Below are 26,289 nucleotides of genomic sequence, written 5' to 3'. Positions count from 1 at the left end.
ATATAGCCTGCAGCCCCTGCCCTCGGCCCGTCACACAGGCATCGTGATGTCAGCTGCTCGCTGAAATCATAGTGTGTGCCGATGTCACAGGGATACGGAGGCAATGCCGGAGCCATGATGGATAGAAGAGGACCTGGTGAGCACACTTTTTATTATTTTTTTCTTGTCTTGAGTAGAAGCCGAGTTAGGGTTTTTCAGCAAATTTTTTTGTGCTGAAAAACTTGGCTTATACTCGAATATATACAGTATATGTCCTCCAATCTATATACTCCAATTGTATCACCTACACACATTGGATAGGATTCACAAATCCAGCTCAGCCTTGTAAGTATAATTAGCCCAACTTTTTGGCAAAAGTTCTCAAAAGCAAATGAAAACCTAAACAATTTTGTTTTGAAAAAAATGTAACAAGCTTTTTGAAAGACCTGGTTTTATTTAACAACAAAATCCCAAAACAGAAGTTTCCGGTCTGCTGAATATTGTTTTATTTCTAGCGATGAAGAAGAGAACATTAATTAAATTAATCTGATCCATAAAATCATTCTCTTGGAACAATTAAAATGATATTTTTTTACTAAATGATTCAGAACAATAGGTCACTTGTTTTACACAGCCCAGTCTGCTATAATTTATTCTGATCTGCAATGCAACGATGGTTCCATGAGTGAAGCATCTGGTAAAGAAATAAAAGAAAGAAAGAAATATTTAGCTAAAGCTTCACCCAAAACAAAAATAATTGGTTCATTAAATATTCTACGTAATTTTAATTCCGAACCATAGATGGATGAGTGGCTTCAAACCACCATTGTTCTGCTACCAATGGTTCCTCTATGGGTATGCTCACTCAGTGGATCCAGGCATCGATTTCTCATAAAGAAAATCAGTGGCTAAATTTCTGCCATGGAAACAGCAAAATGTCCTAAGGATTCTGCTAGGAATAAAGGAAGTGTCGGTCAATAATTTAACATGGACTTTGACTAGGAAGAAAATTTTTGTCACATTTGTAGCCAGTAGGCAGGGAAATTAGGGCTCTTTTGTGTTCTTTGGCCTTCATTGGCAACCTCTCCATAAGGAGAACTCTTACCTTCTGACCCCAGTCAATAGCCTCTCACACAGCCAAACCAGTTCCTTACGCTGTACAGGCAGTCCTCAGGTTACATACAAGATAGGGTCTGTAGGTTTGTTCTTAAGTTAAATTTGTATGTAAGTTGGAACTGTATATTTTATCATTGTAATCCTCGACAGAACTTTTTTGGTCTCTGTGACAATTGGATTTTAAAAAGGTTGGGTTGTCATAAGAATCAATATTAACACTAAAGCTTCATTACAGACACATTTGATAACTCTTCTAGCTGTTTATTGTAGCCTAAGGCGAAAGTACAATAAATTACCAATATCCAGAGGTCCGTTTGTAACTAGGGGTCGTATGTAAGTCGAGTGTTCTTAAGTAGGGGATCCAACCAGGTCGAAACAGCGCTGTCTACAGTTGGGAGTCTGTTCCTTATGGAATAGATATACTGGTTTGGCTTAATCCCACATCATGTTATTAGACTTCTTGTAGGTCATACTTGGTGTTAAGGAGCTGCCTTACAAGGTAGCAAAAGGAGGCATTGGGGCACATTTACTTATCCGTCCCTGTGCATTCCCCGAGGTGTGTTGTCCGACGAGAACGCACAGCTGCCGCGATTCACTTACATTGTGCGCCCAACATCCTGCATGTGTCACTCCCCGATCAGGTCCGCCGGAGTTCACCTTCTTCTTCCCGGTATATGTGAGTGCATTGTCTTGCGACACAATTTGAATGTAAAATCCTGCGCTCAGTCCGAATCAGTCGGATCGTCTGACAGCCCCCCCTTCCAATTTATGTCGCTTGAAAGCCTGCGCCAAAATCCGATCCAGTGCGCCAAAATGCCCTGCTAAATGTGGCGCAAATCGAAAATCGACGAAATAACCAACGATAGTGCGGTCCGCAGATGCTTAGTAAATGAGCCCCATTGTTTTCCATTTAACACCTTGGAAAACCCATTGCATACTTCCCAGTACTGTACGTCTACTCTTGAAAGACTCCTTCTCCTCCACACAGACTTCTCCCTATACTTACCGGTTATTTCCTTTTACCTCTTTTATTTATGTCCGTTAAACATTTTTAGGCATTTATGTTTTTTTTAAAGCTCGATAACTTTTCTAACTACAGAATCATGTGATCTGTTAGCAGTCAAACACTGGGGAAAATGATATTGATGTGTGTATGACACAAAAAAAGTCATGAATCAGTGTTCCTCATTTTATTCTTTACTAGGTTATCTAGTCCATTAATGTAGCGTTACAAAGGCGTAGAAGCCTTCCTGACTATGAGCACAGAGGCTGCAAATGAGGATGAATCATAAATGGTATGGTACTGCCATTAGTGTGACCTCTGGAGGAGGCCTTTATGTGTGTCATACTTATTAATTGCGTCTGATTCCCGGCCGTCAGCGCCTCTGTATATATGTGTGTGCCAGCCCCACTGAGCGGAGAGTGGGTGAGGACTGGTGAGGCACAACTATGGAAAATAGGTCATAATGCATAAAAACATAAAACCGGTTGTGTAAATTGTACATTCGCTATGTGAGGCTCATGTGAACCCAGGATAAGCACAAGTGGATGCCTTAAACAGACGCCATACAGTGTGCATTGTAAAAAAAAAATATATGTGCTGCCCTGAATTACCTTAAAGGAAACCTGTCAGCAAAAAATAATTTTATAGACTGCCTACAGTATGTTTTTACAGGTCATGTTTCCATCTTAGACTTGTGTGTTAGCATCATCCAGAAAATCAACACTGAAGTGAGTTAAGAAAATTGTTGTATAACATCTTGGAGGTGGAGAGTTTAGCACGGAAGTCAAACTCTCCCCACCTCATAACACCCTTCTGCTGTGAATTACGACCCTACATTCAGAGATTCGTAACCTGCTCTGCTGAAGTCTGGTACATGATGTTGATCACAACAGAGGGGGGTGTGCTGAGGTAGGGAGCGCTTCAGGGCTTAACTTTCCACCTCTGTGACTTCATACAACAATTTTACGGCTCACTTCAAAGTTAATTTTCTGGATGATGCCACCACACTGGATCATGAAAGAAACATTGGGGCAGATTTACTTACCCGGTCCATTCGCGATCCAGCGGCGCTTTCTCTGCGGTGGATTCGGGTCCGGCCGGGATTCATTAAGGCAGTTCCTCCGACGTCCACCAGGTGGCGCTGCTGCGCTGAAGTTCCCCGGAATGCACTCAAGTTCACCGGCATATTCCTAGTGAAGGTAAGTGCAAGCTCCGCAACACTTTGTTTTTTAAATGCGACGGTTTTTCCGAATTCGTCAGGTTTTTGTTCAGCCACGCCCCCCGATTTCCGTTGCGTGCATGCCAGCGCCAATGCGTCACAATCCGATCGCGTGCGCAAAAATCCAGGGGCAATACAGGGAAAATCGGCGCAAATCGGAAATATTCGGGTAACGTGTCGGGAAACCGCGAATCGGGCCCTTAGTAAATGACCCCCATTATCTGGAAGGTGTTAATCTGTGTGACAACATACTATTATTGGTTTATTGGCCATGAGCATTGGCCGTGAGCTAGACGAACAAACTCACAGCCCTATAGCCTGCTATGGGGCCCATTCACAGCACAGAGAATGCACCGTGCCTCGGCGTATCGACCGGCCCAAGTAGGTCCTATACTTCTCTGTGTTTGGACCGGTGGAGCCACTGCTGATGTCTGACCGACAGCAAATAACAGCTTAAGGCCCGTTGTTTGTGGCCCGCACAATGCATACAAATGTATGATCCCTTATGCCGGGCCAGACGTTACCCTATTGGACAGTGCTATATTTATATGTTTAGTGGGCATGTTGGAAGCTTTCCCAGCCAACCATTCAGACATGGTGTGAACATGACCTAACTTTGAAACTTCACTTATTCACTTAAAATGCAGTTTATATGGTCCATTGTAGTCCCCATTGGATTGGTGGTACCTGCTTTTTCAAAAAGTTATGTACCGTATTTGAATTTGATCAGAGTAAGCTCGGGATGAAACAGAGATGGACCATTATGAGGTGTGGAGCCGCTTTGGGAGTAATTATAGGATATAGGATAGAGGCCATATGCTACTGGGGACATCAATGTGACTGTTGGCTACTGGAAGCATCACTGTGACTACTGGCTACTAGGGGCATTGCTGTGACTACTGAGGGTGTAACTGTGACTGCTGGCTACTGAGGGCATCATTGCGACTGTTGGCTACTGGGGGCATCACTGTGACTGCTGGCAACTGGGGGCATCAATGTGACTACTGGTTACTAGGGGCATAGCTGTGACTAATAGGGGCATCACTATGACTACTAGCTAGAGATGAGAAGACATTGGGGCATATTTACTTACCCGGTCCATTCGCGTTCCAGCGGCGGCTTCTCTGACGAGCGTTCGGGTCTTCCGGCGATTCATGAAGGTCCTGCGACCGATGTCCACCAGGTGGCGCTGCTGCGCCGAAGTCCGCCGAGGTGCCCCGGAGTTCATCGTCTTCATCGTGGTGCCCGTGCGACCAATTTTTGCGGTTTTTCCGAATCCGTCGGGTTACTGTTCGGCCACGCCCCCCGATTTCCGTCGCGTGCATGCCAGCTCCGATGCGCCACAAACCGATCACGTGCGCCAAAATCCCGGGGCAATTCAGGGAAAATCGGCGCAAATCGGAAATATTCGGGTAACACGTTGGGAAAACGCGAATCGGGCCCTTAGTAAATGACCCCCATTATGTCAGAGTTTGGGTTCGGCAGCACAAACCAGACATAACACCCTATTGGTGGCCAAACAGCCAATATGGCAAATCGATGCTCCTAAACAACTAACTATTATTATCCAGTGGTTGTCCTCTACTACTGGCTACTAGGGGATCACTGTGACTACTGGCTACTGGGGGCAGGGGATGTGACTACTAGGATTTCACTGTGACTACTGTTTACTTTGGGCATGAATAGGGGTTACCAAACATGGGGGATGTGCCATTAGGAGGGTGGAGAATCACTGCAGTAGGGGCTATTATGCTTGTAATGACATGACCTGGTTGACCTGCTATACAATGCATGGCACTGTGCTGGAGCAACAACACTTATGTGTTCCTACAGTTGATTACTGTATTTTTCAGACTATAAGGCGCACAAAAAACCCTTTGATTTTCTCAGAAATCAAAGGTGCGCCTTATAGTCCAGTGCGCCTTATATATGAACCGTACTTACAGACAACAGCTGCCTTGAACTGTGCACAGGTCTGCCACCTGCTGGTCATTCATCCTTATAATCAGGTGCGCCTTATAGTCCAGTGCGCCTTATATATGAACCTAGACGTTTTAGCAGGCATTTATTGATGGTGCGCCTTATACTCCGGTGCGCCTTATAGTCCGAAAAATACTGTAGTGTAGGTGCCAGGTATAAGTCATCCATAATTGTCTCCCAGAAAACTCCTTTCATGGAATGAAACAAGAAAAAACTGAAACAACTCTACTCCCGTATTTCCGGAGATCTGATAACACATTCTCAGACTATTTTTGTCCACATTGCTGGAAACATAATTTTAACCAAAGCAAAATTCAATTATTGTTTCTCAGAATAAGTCAGAAAATAAAAAGGAGATGTAATCGGTTACTATGGATACCTACTTTGAGGGGATTTTTATCTTTAATTATTTTTAGTTATTTCCCCATGGCAAAATCCCGCGCTCAAAACATGTATTTGGGTTTGTACCTTTGTGTCCGGCATCTACAGCTATTAAAGTTTTAATTCTGACAGATAAGCATGAATCCAACATAACGGAGGAGCAGTTTCCATCCGCAGGTATCAGTGGGGGCCATTGAACGGATCCATACACAGATTTATAATTAAGCCTGATTTATAATTAAATACCAGGGTATAGGAACATGGAAATAATATTATTTATTACAGGGAAAGCCAATCAGTGAATAGCATCATCCTCATCCTTTGGATTCTCTTGCCGAGAGAGCAGAGAGCCCATCAACAAGTGATAATTTGATTGTAAAAACCTCAGTATAACCTATGTCTTAATTTATTTAGTTCCTATTGCTCTATAACATGCTGCCAGAAGACAATTGCATTAACTATTGCAATCTGCTCAGCCCCTCCTCTCTTTTACACTGTGAAATAATAGGATGCTATGAACAATCCCTCCTGTACACTATGTACAGTACAATCTGCTCAGCTCCTCCTGCTCTATAACATGGTACCTTCATTTAGGATCCTACATATCTTCTGCTCAGCTCTTCATGCTCTATAACATTCTACCTTCATATAGGATCCTACATATATTCTGCTCAGCTCTTCCTGCTCTATAACATTCTACCTTCATATAGGATCCTATATATCTTCTGCTCAGCTCTTCCTGCTCTATAACATTCTACCTTCATATAGGATCCTATATATCTTCTGCTCAGCTCTTCCTGCTCTATAACATTCTACCTTCATATAGGATGCTACATATCTTCTGCCCAGCTCCTCCTGCTCTATAACATGGTACCTTCATATAGGATGCTACATATCTTCTGCTCAGCTCGCCCTGCTCTATAACATGACACCTGCACATAGCATACTATATATCTACTGCTCAGTAGTCATGGTCTAAGGACGAAATATGTAGTGTCCGAAACGCATAGGTCCATCTGTGATTTTTATCCTGTGTGTAAGCTTTTTACTACTTCTTCTTTTTGTACTACATATTTTGTTGTCCTTGGATGTGACCACTACTGCTGGGGGGGATTTCATAAAGAAACAAATTGTTTTAGTATCAGAAATGGCCAGGCCACAGCCGTCCTGTGATAATGACCACTGAATCCAGGCTGTTAGAAAGAGCACCAATAGCACATACCTGGCCAGTGCTGGAAAAGCACAGTGGTGGTTGTATCCAATGACATCTACCTGGTTTCTAAGAGACAAAACATGATTACATTTATGGGAAATTATCTTCACACAGGAACAAACCTTTTAATAAGATCTAATTGAAAAAATGTTAAGATATGGAAGATAAATTAAATTAAATGTGATTGCCCACATGGGAACACAACTTTAAGGCTGGTGTTTAAAATGCCATAATCAATAGATTCCCGCAATGTGTAATATGATCTGCTACCTCTACTGTAGCTGCCTTGCTCAATATCATGCTGCCTGCAGATAGGACACTATGGGGCAGATTTATCAAGTGTCTGAAAGTCAGAATATTTCCAGTTGCCCATGGCAACCAATCACAGCTCCCGTTTAAAATATTCATGAGCACTGGTAAAATGAAAGCTGAGCTGTGGTTGGTTGCCATGGGCAACTGGAAATATTCTGACTTTCAGACGCTTGATAAATCTGCCCCTATGTACAATCTGCTCAGCTCATCCTGCTCTGAAACATGCTGCCTGCAGATAGGACACTATGAACAATAAAATCTGCTCAGGTCCTCCTAGTCTATAACATGCAGCTTGCAGATAGGACACTTTGTACAATCTGCTAAGCTTCTCCTGCTCTATAACATAGGACCTACAGGGCTTATTTACTAAGGTCCCACGGCCGCATTTCCGCCGGGTTTCCTGACGTTTTCAGGGATCGCGCCGGCTTTCACGCGTCACAAATCAGGGAGGCAGGGCGATTCAACGGATTCGGATAACGCGCTGGATTTTACATTTAAAATTATGTCGCAAGCCAAGCACTTACATGCACTTGGAAGAAGAAGGTGAACTCTGGCGGACCTAATTGGGGAACCGACAGATGCAGGATACCAAGCACATGCTGTTAGTGAATCACGGTAGACTTTATCCTCCGGATCAGGGATCGCGCAGGGACCCGGTAAATAAATGTGTCCCTATGAACAGTAAAATCTGCTCAGGTCCTCCTGGTCTATACCATGCTGCTTGCAGATAGGACACTTTGTACAATCTGCTCAGCATCTCCTGCTCTATATCATACAGCAAAATGGTGTGTAATCAAATCTTCTTAGTTCTTCCTTATGTAGAATGCTACCTGCAGCTACACCTGTATTTAATATGACAGGTTTTCTGTAAATGATTGTTCATGCATATATTATACCTATGAAAAATATAAATTCAATGTAATACGCACAGCACTAATGTGTTTAAATGTAATACACAAATCCATAATATTCATATAGACAGTATAATGTGTTGTTGATTATGTCACACATTTAATTCTACTAAGTAACAAAATATAAGCCTAGAATTCTCCGACCATAGAAAGAGAATTGAAGGCATCAACCACCTGTGATAAGGTTTGCTTGAGCTGCTTGTTACTGACCCAGGATGGGGTGAGGAAATTACCAATGTCATTTAAGCTGTTTCGGAAATATGAAAACAGCAGCATACGGCGGCAGGAATTAATTTGTATTTAGGAAATAAGGCTAATTTCCCTGGGATGCTTAGAAGATTACAAAGGCAATTGGTATTAATAATAATAATAATTTATGTCTTATTACTCCAAAGGATATTGCTATTATATAGAGGAGAGCAAATCTATTCATCAATTCTTAGATCTTAGAATCTGATCATATTGGGGCACTGAATAATCTGAATACTTTCTGACTCACTCCGGACGAATCTCGTATAAAAGATAATAATGGAAGTAAAATGGACCAGATAAAATGTACAGTGATTTATTTTGATTGTTTCTGTTAGAGGGGTTTTCCCACGTACAAAAGTTAGGCCCTATCCATGGGATAGGGCCTAACTTGATGATCAGTGGGGGTCTCGGTGCTGACTATGGAGCTCACTATGGAGCTCACTAAGGAGCTGACGGATATCGGTGAGCGTTGTGCTTGGGAATTTCCGCCAGCTCCATAGAGATTAATGGAGCAGAACGGTCATGCGCAGCCGTCTGCTCCATTAGTCTGACGGAGCGATGAGGGGTCCGACCAACCCCTCGTTTTCGCGATCTGTGGGGGTCTCAGCGCTGAGACCCCCACTGATCAGCAAGTTTTTCTGTAATTATCTTTTTAGTGAAAACTGAAAAATGTGAAATATTTGTGATAAATTAACAACAAAAAAAACAACAACTTTATGTTTTGGTGTTATATACTAATTGAACAAGGTGCTCGCTGGGGGTACAATTTAGTCAGGACAATTGTGCATATTTTGGACTTGTTTCATCTATCTTAGAGGTAGATATATCAGGTAGTTGAGTTTGTCGTTTTTTTGTGACTATTTATTAAAAAGTCGCACAAAAGTCACACAAAACCCTTCAGCAACTTCTTCTAAATTAATAATAATAATAATAATAATAATAAAAATAATAATAATTCCTTTATTTATAAAGTGCACACAGATTACACAGCTCTTCAAGCTTGATAATACCATCATAGAGAGGGTGAAATGTCGTTTTTTTTATTATGGTGGAATAAAGAAATACTGTTTTAAGGAGTGCTGCTTCCCTACTATATTTTTCTGGTTATAAATCTACCAGTATGTTTTGGAGTGTGGGAGGAAACCGGAGGAAACCCATGCAAACATGGAGAGAACATACAAACTCTTTGTAGATGTTGACCCTGGGACTTGAACCCATGTACCCAGCGCTGCAAGGCTGTAATGCTAACCAGTAAGCCACCATGCTAAAGTTTTTCCTACACCTGGTTAGGACTAGGGGTTATTTGGGACCTTTTAACCCAAATTAGCACCAAATTTACTTATTCATACAATCACATCTGGATTTTAAAGATATATCAGACGCAATACTGAAAAATTCTTGTGCGGCTAACTTTATAAGGTGAGTGGAAAAGTGCAAATATATCAAATGAGTTGCAGCCAAAAAAGTTGGAAAAGACAAATGACCCCCATTGAATCTACAAAATGTTCCTTTTCTTTGGCGCATATGGTCCTGATAAATTTAATGTTGGTTTTAGTAGTGGTTTTTATTTCTATGCCTGGGGGTGATTGGGGTCGTTTTGTAACAAAAAATGAGCCTAAATCAAAATTTGTTTCAAATCACAGACCGTGAATTTAGTTCAGTATTATGAGAATCTAGTCTAAGCAAATACTACATTTGGCGCAAGCAGGGTCTATTTTAAAGTGACTTTGCACTGTCCTAAGTTAATTTGGTGCAATGGAAAGTTGCAAAACAGCATTTGTACCACAACTGCTCCAAAACAACAGCAAATATAGACAGAAAACCCAAGGATGAATACCCCCAATAAGAATATTAATAACCGTTAAAGGGAAACTGTCAGCAGAAATTTACCTAATAAACCACTACCAGTTTGTTGGAAAGCTGCTGGACATGTTCCAGATCATGTTTCTTTCATGAACCAGTGTGGAAACATTATCTAGAAAAACTACTTTGAAGTGAGATGTAAATAGGTTGTATAAAGTCAAGGAGGCGGAGATTAGGACACTGAAGTCAAGCTCTCTCTTCCTTAGAGAGCCCCCTTTAACTGTTATTGATGGTCCTGCATCCAGAGACATCACTAACCAGAACTCTATGATTTCTATGACAGAGGGTTAGGTGTTCAAAGCTCCCCACCTTGACTTCAGTGTTGAACTCTCCTCCTCCTTGACTTCATACAACCAATTTATATCTCACTTCAAAGTGGATTTTCCGGATGATGTCACCATATTGGACATGAAAGAAACAAAAACTAGATGGTGTTACACTGCTTGACAATATTCTGGTAGCGGTTTATTATGCAAATTGCTGACAACAGGTTCCCTTTAATACCTGCAGCTGCCATTGGACCGACATGGAACTATATATGACTTATGTGATAAGGCAATGTAGATATATTTTTGATATAAAGGTTTTACATGATTTGGATTGTAATTTCTATCAGTATTTCCTGCCAAATAACTTTGTGGGAATGATCGGTGTACCATGGGGAGACCCCCACAAAAGCACAAGGAGAAAATGCAGTTAGTTTACTCCTATTCTTTACATTTACATTGAAGTCTTATATTTTTTAGGTGTCAGATGAAGCCCTACATTCCAAATTGGAAGAAGACGATGCCATTTCTGAGGATATGGAGCCCTATCTAGTACGGAGGCTTTCCTGCAGAAATATACAACTACCTCCCTTAGCGTTCCGACTGGCGGAGCAAGCGGAATGGGATAAAAAGCCGGATTCTGAGAGTCCACAGCGGCCAACGTCTCTGGCATTGAGGATTCCTCCGCTGATTGCAATCACTGCTGCTGACACTACAAGGTAGGATGTGATTGAGTCTTAAGTGTGCGGTGATCTGCAAGTCTAGAATTTTCAATGTTACTTTTCATAATGTAAAAAAAAAAAAACATGTTTTCTGCAAATTATCAAACTGGAATAAATTAGCAAATTCATTTAAAGGGGAATTCATCATTGATCACCTGACTCTTGCTGTCGGCTCCATTTTTTCGCTCCTTTATTAACCTTCTATGTTTATACTTGAAGATTGACAACTGGGTGTTACCATCCATCCTGTCAAAAGTGTCTTCTCTGACACTGTTAACACTAATCAGCCAATCACAAAGTATCCAGGAACATGGTCCTTGACAAGGGGAGGGCAATGTTCAGTTATCAAGTTACGTATGCAAAGGTACAGCTTATACGAGATGCTCTAGCATTGTCTTTTCATAAAGAATACATTTACTAAAATAGACATGTCAGGCGAGATTACGTGCCCTGTTGAGTAAACCACAATTTGATGCAAACAAATCTGGAAAGTGTCAGACCTCTGGGGTCAGAAATGTGTTGCCAAACGTGATAAAAAAACATTACACGTGACACCGTATTAACTATAATAAGCAAAAATACCAATATAAGTCTGTAAAAGATGATGTCACATTGCACAGTCTAACTGAGAAGATGAGTAGAGTTTCAGTGATTTGCTGCTAATATATAAAATAAAATCCTACAACATCACAAAGGGCTCATCACCTTAGACGGGTCACATAAATGTGACAGTTCAATCTCCTTCTAATTGAGCGACGAGACACAAGGATGAACGTGCACTTTGTGTTTTAGATGGTTTATATTTATGTTGCTCCTATTCAGGCAGAATCCAATTGTTCTTGTACAACCTCATGCACATGTCCGTGTACATAAACTACGGCCAGTAGTGGATTATAATAGAGGTGGTTCGGGCGGTAGCCCAGGGTCCAAACGTTCTAGGGGGCCCAGGGCCACCTAAACCACCCACCAAATGTTATAATCAGATAGACCTTCATGTATATCTGTTCCTAATCTCAATACACATGTACACAAGAGCCATTTCAGGATACGCACGTACAGTAGAGCCATTTCAGGACCTTTGAAGGTCCTGAAAAGTACCTGAAACCACAGATTGAGAGCAGGCAGGAGAGACGCATCCTCCATTAACCAAACCGTGAATCTGCTGACGAGCTGTGCTACATATTATAGATTCAGGTCCTATTTCTGCCCACGACTAATTTATGAAAATAATGTAAAAAGAAAGAAATTCATTAAATATGACAAATACATGAGCCGAAACGCGCGTCGGGGCGGGAAGCCATCCCGGGCAGTGGAACATTCAACCTCCCTCTACTTGGTAAGGACTGTTTCTTTATTTGAGTAGACCTCCATACTACTTATTTATTGTTCAGGCACGGTATTCACTACCAGCATGTACTTTAGAGGTCCCCTCGATATACATATTGACCCAGTCCTGTGTAACATTTTATACCACCATGTTCCTGTACTGTCCCGGTTCTTGACTGCTATTTTTCTGTGACCCACGGCACTGTGTGCTATGTATCCTTTTCATGTATTTGTCATATTTTATTAATTTCTTTCTTGGTATAAATAAAATTTCTACTTTTTACATTATTGTCATAAATTAGTCGTTCCTCTCTTCCCTCCACTTTCGTTGGGGGGAATCCATTGGTTTCATTAATTGTCTGAGGTACAAGACTTCATGCGTACACCATATGAGGGGTGCCACTTGGGCACTGAGTGAGGGACCCAGTACTATACATTTATAATTCATTGCTTTTTTTCCCCCTTTTTCCTTCCCCTCGATCTGCTCCTTCTCGTTTGGTTCAATTGCCATTGAATATGCCAGAAACATTCTTCTTAATTAATAATTCTTCTATTTTAAAAGTATTCTTACTTAGCAGCATTGTTTTCCACACCAGCCTTGGGTGGGGGTGGGGCCTTACCAGAACGGTTTTGTGCTGTAGCTTCACAGGCTGTTACACGGTCTCCCCTCCCACTGCTCCCTCAGCACTCCCCCTGCACACACTGTGGGAGGAGTGAAGTGCTACTGTACAGTGCAAAAGCCTGTGGAGCTGCTGCATGTAGCAATGTTTAGTGCCCTAGCTAGCATCATCTTAAAATTTGATTTTAGAAGGAGGGAGGTCATGGATAACAAATATTAGAAGATTACCACAGTCACAGTGCCTGGATCTATGAGTAATGTCCCTGGTTTATCATGATGGATTCTGATGGTAGCCCAGTAACAATTTTTCAATGGGTGTAAACTTAGTTACATGGAACCCTGAAAGTTGATGGGCCGCCCACCATGCAATGTGCTTGGAGCTGTTACAGTGAAATGAGGGATCATGGGAGTTGTAGTTGTAGATGGTGGCCATCTTAGAGATAACCCTGCCTACTTCAGGAAGCCCATAAAATTTTGTGAATCATAAAAGCAAACTATTTAAGCTCAATTATTCTCCTAATGACATTGAGATTTGTTGCATTTATTTATTTATAGCATTATAGGTTTTTCTATCAGACAATCGCATTCCTGGAATACCCCTTCACGTGCCCTCAACAACAACCATAGATGCATAAATTCTATATGTTCTTACCATTCCCTTTCACCAACAAGTGAACATTAGCTCAGGTGGATCCTCTTTCTTTTTTTAAATTTAAATTTTATGATTATTGCGGTCATTTGTTTATTTTTGTATAATTATTTATTACAATTGTTTCCACCATTTAATTCTTGTGTTCTTGTCTTATGCAATCTTGTAAATATTCTTAATGTGTGGCCCACTGAAAAGTGAACGTTTTGTATTCCCGTGTGATCATTTACATTTGATCAATGTTGCTGTAATTATCAACTAATCAATCATTTTAATAATTGAAATGGAAATGCCCTGCGCTCATTTACATTAAAAACCACAGCCATCTCTTACAGACAATTATTCTCACTATATTGTATTGTCTTTGTCTATAACAGTCTTTTATGATTTGTTGCTTTTTTTTACTGTATTTGTGTAGAACTACAACCAGTGAATTTAGTTGTAGCTTTATTGTACATATTGAAAGAAAACCAATTATTATATGTGAAGTTCAGATATGGTTTGCTTCCTGTCTGTTGATCCATCATGCTTTACAATGCAGTTTGGAGACTGTCAAATCTCAATTTAATATTAGCCATTTTATAGCTTAAGGCTCAGCCATATTTTTTGGATTCTGACTTGCATCACTTTATATGGTTATAACTTTTGAACACTGTTACTTATCTAAACAATTCTGAGATTGTTTTTTCCTCACATGTTGTACTTAATTTTACTGGTAAATTTTGAATGATAAGTTTTGCACTTATTTACAAAAAAAAAGAAAAATATAATGAATTTTTTTTTAAAGATTTACCATTTTCGAAATTCAAAATCATTACGATTTCAGGCAGATAGATTTAGCACTTTAAAAAGTTGCTGAATAACATTTCCCATATGTCTACTTTACATTTTCATCATTTTTGAAATGTCTGTATAATTTATTTGGATGTCACGCGGCTTACAAATAGATTATCGATTTTCCGTATTTTCAGAATTGACTATTTTGGGGATAAATACAGTTTTGAATGAAATTTTACATATTTAACATCAAAAACCCATTCAACATATTGAGGTCTTCATAGTAATTACATCAAAATGGCGGTGAAATTTAGCCCTAAAATTTACACATTTCTAAAAGAAATGCATCTGATTTATCGGAAGCTGAGCATTAAGTCACTGCGTTTAGCATCCCATATATCGGACGCAGAGCGCCAAGGGGTTAAAAGATTATGTTGCTAGCTTTCTTGTCTGTGATGTGCTTGTTATTTGTTTGTACTTCTGTTTTTTTAATGTTTGGCTTATGTTCTTGACTATTCTCTTGTGCACACGATTTTATACTTTACTGAGATACTGCTATCTCAGTTGTTGCCAGGATTATCTTCCCCTTGTGTTATTTGTTTTTTCTGTCTTGTTACTTTGGCACAGGGAGAGACCATCTTCCTGGTTGTCCCGTATTACCTGGGATATGCAGAGGCAAGCAGGCGAGGCTGTTCGGGAGCTGAAGTTTTAGGGTTCACTGCTTGTCTGTCGTCCAGTGCCTCCATTACATTAGGTCTAGTAATTGGAAGAGGTTGTCAGGGGTAAAGATGCTAAAAAAATAACATGGCAGAGGCTAGTGAACTGCTACTTTATATTGAGGCGATGGCAGCTAAGTAAATAAAAATGCGTGGGAAGCACCAAAATAACAGTGCTGGAGAAAAAAAAGGAATCCATTTAATATTTAAGAATTATGCGCTGGAAGCTATTGGATAAGGAAGAAATGAAGGTAATGTAATGCCAAATTGTCCCTTTCTCTGCAGTTGGCAGATTAGGTGCCGTTAATTCCTGTTCACGTGTCCTTTGTGTGAACTGCGACTTAGCCTTTGTTGTGCTTTGGGTTTATTGAGTCAGACCTGGCTCTCTGCAGTTCAGTTCTGTCCAGCAGGGGTTACTGGCCTGATGGTCTGCTGCTAGAGGTTTGTCCAGGATCTACTTTTATGCCTGCTCAGTCACATCAGAACTGGCTGGTTATACGCATATCTCAGCTCCTTTCTCGCCTGTGCTTGTGCTATTGTATTCTATTGCTTATTCTAGATTTCTGATCTCGGCCTTGTACTATTTACTACTGCCTTTGGGCTCCAATTCTGTAATATACTTGCTATTTCGTCGTGACCTGCATCCCTGACCTCTCTTTATGAGTTCTTTGTTTGTCAGTCTTATTTCTTGTCTGCACTGTGGTTTAGGGGGGATAATTTCCCAGTTACTGCCCACTGCTTAGGTTTGGGCCAGTAAGTAGGCAGGTGACAGCTTGGGGGGCTCATCTTAGGGCTCACTGTCGTGTCTGTCCTCCTGCCCCCCATTGCCCTCCTTACAGATACCTTTCAATTTACTGTAATGTTGGCGAATGAGCCTCAATGGGAGCAATATCAGAGAAGGAGAGAGTAACTCAGGGAGATGGCAGTGGCACCTAAGCCCTAGAGCCTTAGGTGGGCCCATATGCAATATATTCTCAATAAGAGGAGACTAGAATTCTGACTACTATAGCTGAGGGGATCATCAGCTTCAAGCTACTCCTCTGCACATGGACCTAGATTAAAAGACGGTGCGTAACATATGGCACTCAGTGTGTAAGGATGTAACCCTGTATGTTGCCACATTATATCACATATTTTGTCTACTATATGATGTGCCTTAAAGGTTCCGTGTCATGTCTGTGTAGATCTCTGTTCCATATGGTGTTCTGTATGGATTCCATATTAGTACTGATATATGATACATGGTTCCAAAGCTAAAAAAATTGCTGTTCACTCGGTCGATGTCCATAGGCAGTGACTGCCTTCATAGTTAGTGGAGTCATACATTTTAGCAGTAGCTGATTAGTAATGTACAGAATGTAACAAGAATATATTTCTCAGTAAGTGGGATTCAATTGTATATTCCGTCTAGCAGAGATAAATTGATTTCCAAATGCTGTAATGTCATCATAATGAATGACCCTATGCATAATGTCATTGCTGGATTAGGTGTCCAATCACCATCCAAGGGGGATGAGAAAGCTAGATATATAGAAGGATAACATTAACAATGCATTTTAAGGTCAACTTGTCACACTAATGATCAGTGCACAACACCAGTCAACATGAATGATAATATATCTTATGGACATTGTGTAGATTTGGGGCAATTTGTCTGCCTTCTTCTAGTAACACAGTCATGATTGTCCATTGGATGTGTCTTGCATTTCTACAATTGAATAGAACTGTACTGCAATACCAAATAAGGTCAATTTTACCTTAGACCTACTTTAAATGGCAGATACCTATATTTACAAGAAGACTAGAGACATCATGAGTGTTATAAGGAAAACATTAAGTCTTTTCCAAAAGGAAATGACTCTCAGCTTGCATCTCATCAGCACAGTGTAGAGAACTGGTTTGGCTAAATAAGAGGCGGCGGATTTAGGTCTTGGAATAAAGTAAAGTCCTTGTGAAGATTTTGCATTTTCAGGCAACCTTGACAGGTTTCCAGAGACTTAAGTACCATGCATTATCCAATGGGACTTCTGTAAAATAAATATGAAAATAAGTTTTCCAGGATGGGATAAGGGACACATTGCCACCATGCTACCTTAAAAGGCAGCTTCCTTTACATCAATGTATGTCTGGTAAGATTCCCAGAGACATGATTTGAGATTATATCGATACCAATATGTCTTTTTACCAAAAGGATTAGGCTCCAAAATGTGGGGTGCACAGTTTTGATGTTTTTGCATCTCATGAGCACAGTGTAAGGAATATTTTCCTCCCAGAATCATCAGCCGAATATGTATGGCCTTTAAACCTCTACATACCTGTAGTTTAGTTTCTTTGCTGACCTACATTAATGGCCTCTCACCTAGTTACATCTACACTGTGCTGATGAGATCCACAAATATGGATACAGTGCTGTTCACAGTTGGAAAAGACATACTGGTTTGTCCATTATCTCATCCATTGAGGTATATATATATATATATATATATATATATATATATATATATATATATATATATACACTCACCGGCCACTTTACATTCACCGGCCACTTTATTAGGTACAGCTGTCCAACTGCTAATAAAGTGGCTGGTGAGTGTATAGCAGCCAAGATAGCAATGAGATAACCTTTTCCTTTTCCTTATCCAACCCTAGTAAATTTATTTGCATATTTCCTTCCCAGAATCCCCAATAGGACTGCAGCAAAACACCCTGAACAGTTTTAACCTGCACTGCAATTTTTACATCACTGAAAACAATGGTGCAATGTTGTCTTAGTTGTCTTAGTTGACATATCCAGCACTGTATTTTCTGGCATGCGTATTTTTACATGAGATTATTGGGTCCCATGATGCTTATGTATGCATAGATTCATTCACGCTTCATTTACTAGAAACAGCTTGAATACATTATGAAGGATATGCATAACAAAAACAAGAGGTATATCCGCATTCATTGCTAATCAGGATTTATGTGGCTTATTCACATAGGTTGTTCTGCTCTGCTTTCAAGGGTTAAATAGATACAAGTTAGTTGAAGAAAGAGCAGACGCAAAAAATAAGCATAAAGTATAGTAACAATCCTCCCAAATAAACAGCAATAGTGTCTTATGGAAAACCACAAGAGCTGCATACACCAATGTAACGTAGGGGCTCTGAGAGGCACTTGAGGTCCTGAGCTCTAACGCTGAAGATCTTCTCCACACTTCAGCCTTGTACTTCAACCCTTTCCCTGTTTACACACACTCAACAATAACTTTATACGAAACGGTGAATTAACACCACATCCCAAATTCTCATTTTCTTTACATAAAATCACATAAGAACTTTCAGGATTAAAACATTTTTAGCTTCAGTAATTGGAGCTCGTGCTGAGGACCACAAGGGATCTAACTCATGGATCCACAAAGCAATGACCTGCACTACAGATATGTATATTATCTGCCGCATGCTGAGTGCTCTCATGACATGATTCATAGGAGGTCGGCGAGCAGAAAGCACATCTAATATCACTATATTTTCTAATGCGCAGAATACGACTGCAAATCACTGCAGCCCCTTGAACTTTATCCATATCATGCAATTAATAAAGATGTGTGCAAAGTTTGGCAAAGGTGAAGTCTTCGCTTCTACAGACAAACTATCCCTATTTTATGAATACATGTCTATCTCAGACTAGTCTATCTCAGATTAGAAGCAGGAATCAATACACACCTGTACCCAACCTGATTATAGTCCAGGTTTCAGTAGGCCCCTTGGTGACTGAGCCTCAGTGGGCCCCTTTGCAGTGAACACTTAACTATAACTATTTACAGACTAAAAGCAGGAATCTATACACACCTATACCAAACCTGATTATAGTTCAGGTTTCAGTAGGCCCCTTGGTGGCAGAGCCAGTGGGCCCCTTTGCAGTAATTTCATGCGGCAGCATTAAAAATTCAGAAACTAAGTAAAATATTCCCTAGTTTAGCATTCCCAAACAGCCCTGTCATGATTATTTTATGTACAGCCCCCCTATAGTTTTTATCTACAACCCCATCATGGTTCTATTATATGCAGCCCCCTTTGGCTTCATAATTACAGTGCTGGAGACTGCTTTGCTGTTTTTCAAAATTTCATATGTCCCACTCCTTTTCCATCTTGTATTTTTTTGGTTCAACTTTTTAAGCTTTGCTAATGAGCCAGAAGTGCTCTGGGGGGTGCTTTCTGTGCTGTAGCTGTTACAATGCACTTTCCCCTCCTACTGTGTGGTAAAACTCTTTACTGTCGTGTGATTACAGTAGGGGAGGGAGAAGGGAGTATGCGAGACGTACTCCCGCACATTGTAACAGCCTGTGAAGCTACAGAACAGAGGGTTTCTGGTAACAGATTTGAATAATTTTAAAAGATGATTTTAGAAACAAGGAGGCCAAATATAAGAAATATATGAGGATTACCACAGTCACAGTGCCTGGATCTTTGAGTAATTCTCGATTTTGATGGTTGATTTCCTCTGAAATAATTTAGCACTTAGACTCCACTCCCTTGTGTCATCTTTTAGTGACCTCATATAATGCCTCCCTTAATTTATCCCCCAATATATTGCGCCCCCCTTTCAATAGATCCCCACCATTAATGCCCCTAACTATATCTTCCCTATTTATCATTCTCCCTTTCTGTTGGTCCCCACATTTTGTGACCAATCTACTTATTTTACTTATGCACATTTTTTTTTAGCCCCTAACGTATGCCCCATTTCAGAAGCCTTCTGCCTTATTCTTCCCTTTCTGTAGCCCCCTACATAATATTTTTCTTCTTCCCCCTTTTTGTAGCCCCCATGCCCCATTCTTTTGCAGTCAAATGTAAATAAAATATGATATTCACCTTTCCCTGTTGAAGTTCTCTACCCTGTCCATGCAGGAGCAATCTCATGACACCAGTGGCAGAAGCCCGGTGGTGGAGCAGGGAGCCATTGTAGTCAATTTATTTGTGTCCAGTTGCAGAAACACTTGAGTTTGCATTAAATCTTTAAACATTTTCTTAGACCATGCGCTTAGGTAGGGATAAGCGGAACCGAATCAAGTCCGGCCAAGAACGCTCATCCACACTGGTAACACCTATGCTCCGTGCCGCCACCGATCACGGGTGTTAGCAGCGCAGGAGGGGACTAAATGCTAAACTCAAACTTTTGTCTGAAGTTGCAATGTCCAGCATGGGTCCGTACATTGCGGTAGGGGTCCGCTCATCGCTACCCTTAGGCCATACCTAAATTGGGTAATCTAATAATCTGCTACTTACTGTATCTGGAAATTCATCTCAGCCTCTTCCAAGAAAGAAAACTACTGCATGTTCCATCACAATAAAGAAGATGGATCTATGTTATCATGCAGATTGGGTTTACAATCCATTGCTACATGTAAGAGGCTTTTCCTTCCATTATTATCATTACTGTATCCATCTGTACAGGTAATATGGAAACATATCCGAATGATAGAACTTTGTTATATTCCTTCCTATCCAGTAACTTTCCCAAACTCTAACGTTTACTTATGGTTTCTGTTTTATAACAAAATTCATTACTTTTACTTTTAATGTCTAAATGGAAACAGCTGGTGGCATATCGCTTATTGACTAGGAAACAGGGAATTTAATGAGCAGCTGTTGAGTTTGGTTCACTACACAGGTAGAGACTTGTCCTCAGTGCAACTTTGCTGTAATAAAATAGTTTTTCTTTCTTTTTAATCTAATATGTGTTGCATTGAGAAACATGAGCCCTAGAGAAAAGCTTTTCAAAGGATTTGTCCCATCCTACGAGAGTGATTGCTACTTGCAGGTGGTTCTCTCATTAGCACCGACATATCCGACAGGATGACTCATGCGCCGGTTGATAAACATCTTCTCATACAACCGGCTCGAATGCCTCTGTTATGTATCCATCTTTTTACATTTTACACAATTGGCGCACAAGAAGTCATTATTTTCTAGTACAAAATACATTTCGACGTCATTTTAGGCAATTACCGTGCGCTTCCGGGTCTTGGTCACAAAGGACTTACCAAACTGAAGGCACGTTCAAGGAAGGGTGAAGCCATGGATAGCTTGGATATGAGTAGACACCTTGTCATGTCAAGTTGAAAAGGATTACTCTGTATGTTACATACATTCCCAGGGTCTTATGTTCTTCTTTTATTATGTTGTCGACGCTCTACTGCACAGCAGAGCAATGGATAAAGGGATTTTCCTGGTTTTTAATATTAATGGCTTATCCTTATCAGATATCAGATTGGTGGGGACCCAACAACCCACAACTATAAGCTATGAGCAGCCACAGTGTACGCAATACTCCAGGAAAAAACTTCCTTCCGTTCGCTTTGTATCTTGATTCTGCACTGTATATAACAGAAGTGTAGAGTATGAGAGACATTCATTTTTATAATTACGGTATATCAGCAGGCATATATCAATATTTTTTTTAATGGTCAGATACCACTTTGATAGTTAAAATTCTCTATCTTTGTGCTTTCCTTCATTTATTCCATGATGCATCTGCACAGCATCACATGGGTTACTAGAGATGCTATCATTCATGCCTCATGTAAGTTAAAAAGCATTATTCTGTATGTAACATACATCCGCAGGATCTTATGATCTTCTTTTCATTATTTTATTGACGCCCTACTAACAGTGCAGTGGAAAATAATTTTTTTCAGGATTTTGATGTTTAAAAACCATTTTAAAAAAGATGTAACCATCTGAACATAATCACCTGCACTCCTCTTCATTCCGATCCTGGCGCTGTCCTCCACTAAGCCTGACACAACGAGATTGCCTAGAAAAGAAAGGTAAGCTTAGCGGAGGGCAGCGCCTAGATCAGAATGAAGAGGAGCACAGGTAAGTATCCTTAGGTGTTTTTTTTTTGTTTGTTTTTTAAATGCTTGATTTCCTTTAAAATATTGTCCTTTGGATATTTGTTATCAGGGTAAGGGTTAGCCCTAACCCTATTGGTGAGCGTCCAACAACCCACAACCCTATCAATAAGTTGGGATCAGAAGCCATGGTGGAAGCAAATACTCCACTGTAGGGGGAAAATATTTCCTTCCCTTCAGCCCTTTGTATAATATTCAGGTCCTGCAGTGCAGATAATATTGCTAGAGACACTCATTTACCTGTAGTTCTGCCTCTTGTAATCTCTGATCAGATACCACCTGAGCATTATAATTCTCTATATTTGTGCCTTTATTTATCACTCTCATGATGCATCAGCAAAATATCACATGGGTAACTAGAGATGGTATCCTCCATGCATCAGTATCGCTACATCATTATTTTATGTAAGTTGAAAAGCATTACTCTGTTTGTAACATACATCCCCATGACCATATGGTCTTCTTTTCATTATCTTGTTCAAACAGAATTATCCAGGATTTTGATTTTACAGGCTACTACTAGTGCATAGAAACAGGCTCAAAGGCGGGATACTGTGTGCCGGCCCACTTTGCCATCAGCCAAGCCCATATGGTGTAGGGGGAGTTGTGTACCAGTCATGAGGCGAGTTGAGCTCTTGCCTCAGGCAGCACCATCTGCAACATGCCGGGGCGAGAAAATGAGGTGCGCAGTTACATGCTAAAAATCAGAACTTGACACTTAAAAACTGTGTTGCTTCACACCTGATGTCAGCATTGGGTGTAAGATATTGCATGGGGAACCCACTTGCTAAAAAAAACTAACCTGATGTATTTCTACTAGATGCAGTGTGATCTTTGCTGGGTGCGGGAGTGTAATCCCCCCCCCCCCAAAAAAATTGCAATTTTCTGCTTTGCACCAAAAAATTGTGTGCTTCTACGCGGGGTTTATTACATAGAAGCATTGATAAATCTCCCCCTTAGACCTGTGTGGTATAGTCCATGCTATTGCGTCAGCCAGGGAGCTTGGTTCCTGAAATGGTGACTCCCTGAAGCAACAGAAGAGCATATGATCCACAGGGGGTTTCCATTATACCACGCAATCCAACTTTAGAGAATTTTTAGATAGAAAGAAACAACCGGTCTGACATATAGCAAAATATTACATTAAAAAAACAAGAAGAAAGAGAGGAAGAAAAAAACTACAAAAAATATGAAGCTAATACTAGCAACTTACATCTGACCCCATACAAAAAAACTCTGTAGGTAAGGAAAGGGTGTACATGCAATATGGATCAAATGTGCACTGATCTGACCCTGATTCTCCGCATGAAATATGGATTTTGCAGGATTCACATAAGATAAAAGGGTTTTTTTTTTCTCAAAGAATTCCCCCTCCTCCCCACTGCTGGTCGTCTTATTTAGTTTATGCAGTCTGTTGTTATAAGATAATGTTTTCCAAAGGAATTGTTCTTCTATTTACTGTATACAATATTTGATTTGTTGAAAGTGTGGTACCACAGGTCATATTCCATGCTGCCAAGTCTAGAGTGATGGGGTAAGGTAATGTTGAATATAGGCAGGTAGTCAATATATATGAAATAAATGGTAATGTATTGACTAAGGTTAAAAAGGACCTATCACCACCTTACTTATATGGAGATTAGCACTACACTGATTCAGGGGCACTTTGAGTTTTTTTTTCTAGACCCTACTGTTGTGGAGATATCAGTCCCAGTATCTGACCATTATTATGTCTGTTCTGTCAGAGAGGAGGAGCTGGAGCTGGAGGCGAGTGTTATGCTAATCTTCTCACATACTGTCCATTCAGCTGCAGGGAATGTCAGAGAATCTACCATGTAGTGAGCTGTGATTTCTCTATGCTGATCATAAGGATATGTTCACACACATTCCACTAATATTCTGTTATTGCATTTTACGCAGTTTTCACATAAACACAATGTTAGAAAATTGTGAAGTAAGTGCAATGTCAGCGGAAATACGTTGTAAAAGCAAACAGAATGTTACCGCAAATGCAGTGTAAGTGCAACATGATATGAACGAAGACACATTGGGGGTCATTTACTAAGGGCCCGATTCGCGTTTTCCCGACATGTTGCCCGAATATTTCCGATTTGCGCCGATTGTACCTGAATTGCCCCGGGATTTTAGCGCACGCGATCGGTTTGTGGCGCATCGGCGCTGGCATGCACGCGACGGAAATCGGGGGGCGTGGCCGAACGTAAACCCGACGGATTCGGAAAAACCACTGCATTTAAAAACCGAAAATGTGTCGCTTGGGAAGCGCTTACCTTCACCTGGCTCAGCTCGGTGTATTCCGGCGTGTTCAGATGATTTTGAGCGCAGCAGCGCCACCTGGTGGACGGCGGAGGAACTATCTTCATAAATCCCGTCCGGACCCGAATCCTGTTCAGAGAATGCGCCGCTGGATCGCAAATGGGCCGGGTAAGTAAATCTGCCCCATTGGGTCACATTTATGTGGTGCTTGCGTCACATTTACACTTCTGTTCAAATGCAGTTTGCATTGACGTCACTTTTGCAGGTTTTTTTGTGGCACCTTCTTTCCTGCCTCCCCTGACGTCAGCCGGCTTTTTTCGAAATCTCGCGCAGGCACGAGAACTTGTCCTTTGCGCAGCCCGCGCAGTCACCAGGAGAGATGCGGCCAACGGGAGCGGTGCATATCAGTTAACCTTAGCCTGTACGTTACAATTGTGACTACGGACAACATTTTTTTTGTCCCATTAACTACTGGATTAAGTGCTGTCATGGAAACATGGATTATCAATAAGACTTCATTTCAGACTGATAATTGCAGCCTGGAACTAAATGAAAATGTCTCCTTAGGGGTCACAGTGGGTAGAGAGGTCCGTCTGTAACTCGGGTGTCCTAAAGGCATTTGGCCATGAAAGAAAGTTCTTAAATTTTAATCCCCTAGTGAGGTTTACACAAAAAAGATCATTTTTAACCCCTTACTTAATAATTATTTCTTTATATAGCGCACACAAATTAATGTCTAATGGATAATGCAGTAATGTTGCAAACATAATCGGGTGCTGGGTGTCTCACATTCATTAGTCATCAAGTCTTTAAGGATGGGGTCCCATTCTCACTTATTGATTGAGCAGCAGGTCCAGCATGAATCCTGCTGCTCCATTTCACTACTACAGGAGTGTCAGGACTTGCAGAACACAACACTGGATACATCCAGCGCTCTCATAAATAGTGAATGGAAGTGGAAAATTTCCAACACTGCTATAGAATAGAATGGAGGAAGTCGCACATCATTTAGTCATGTGATCCAGCAGTGGGATCACCGCCAATCAGTATCTTATCTCCTATCTGTGGTTTGGGGATAACAATCAAATTCTGTACAACGACTTTAATTGGAGGATGGCTTTGAATACGGAAGTTCTAAATGACATAATATATTAGTATATACAAGAATTCCATTCCCGCCTTGAGCAGGCGCTCGGTTTGTGAGTGGTTGAGATTGTTCTGCACTCTTTACGCACTCGTGATCTCTTTCATGTCCTTATCCCATCCCTTTACATGTAATGGAGATTGCTGCAGTTTACTACCTGTTACGCTAATTGGATAAGGCTTGAATGTAGGCCATACTTCACGCTCCGTTCTCCCCTGACCCGGCAGCTAAAAATAACAAGGCCTAACTACGATACAAGCAAAATGCAGGCAACAAGGGAGGCACAAGGGACAATAATACACATCTGCCTTTAAGGTCCCAACAGGGGTCATTAAATACAGATTCTGAAGTCCATCCAAGCGTATTAACCATATGACAATAGAATGCGTCTGAAGAATGTCCTTCACATGAAGTTCAAGTTTATCCTTAGAAGAAGCAGTCAACCGGCAGAACATGTGGAAATTGTGAAAAACAGTGAAAAATAAAATGGATAGAGATGGTTGTGTGACAGGAGGGCTGTATAGACTTACCAAATGTAGACATGCTCCAAGGCTGAACTCTATTTCATTTATCATTTAGGTCAGTGACATAATTATGAGAACAAGTGGCTCAAAGGTACAGGATAAAACCGGTGAAATACTAAGAAGAAACGTATTTATGGCCAAC

At 40.7% G+C, this 26,289-nt stretch overlaps 2 long non-coding RNA genes across 3 annotated transcripts in view; one reads left to right on the top strand and one right to left on the bottom strand.

The window, feature by feature from the left end:
• The window catches only part of LOC140118666 (uncharacterized), a 260,214-nt gene extending 249,006 nt beyond the window's left edge, over positions 1 to 11,208 (top strand). The window contains exon 3 of the long non-coding RNA XR_011853233.1: positions 10,976 to 11,208. This is a non-coding gene — a long non-coding RNA (uncharacterized lncRNA). The remainder of the gene's footprint in view (positions 1 to 10,975) is intronic.
• Positions 431 to 26,289, bottom strand: LOC140118660 (uncharacterized). Of its 2 annotated transcripts, XR_011853231.1 has the most exons (4): positions 26,154 to 26,289; positions 22,046 to 22,108; positions 21,336 to 21,668; positions 431 to 673 (listed from the first exon to the last, which is right to left on the bottom strand). It is a non-coding gene; the product is annotated as an uncharacterized lncRNA (long non-coding RNA). The 2 variants fall into 2 exon arrangements; XR_011853232.1 differs by lacking the exons at positions 21,336 to 21,668; positions 22,046 to 22,108; positions 26,154 to 26,289 and adding exons at positions 6,901 to 6,957; positions 7,162 to 7,247.

The sequence above is a fragment of the Engystomops pustulosus genome, chromosome 1 (genome assembly GCF_040894005.1).
Source record: "Engystomops pustulosus chromosome 1, aEngPut4.maternal, whole genome shotgun sequence".
NCBI lineage: Eukaryota > Metazoa > Chordata > Amphibia > Anura > Leptodactylidae > Engystomops > Engystomops pustulosus.
Note: the sequence above shows the minus strand (reverse complement) of the source record. Positions and strands in the feature narration are given on the sequence as shown.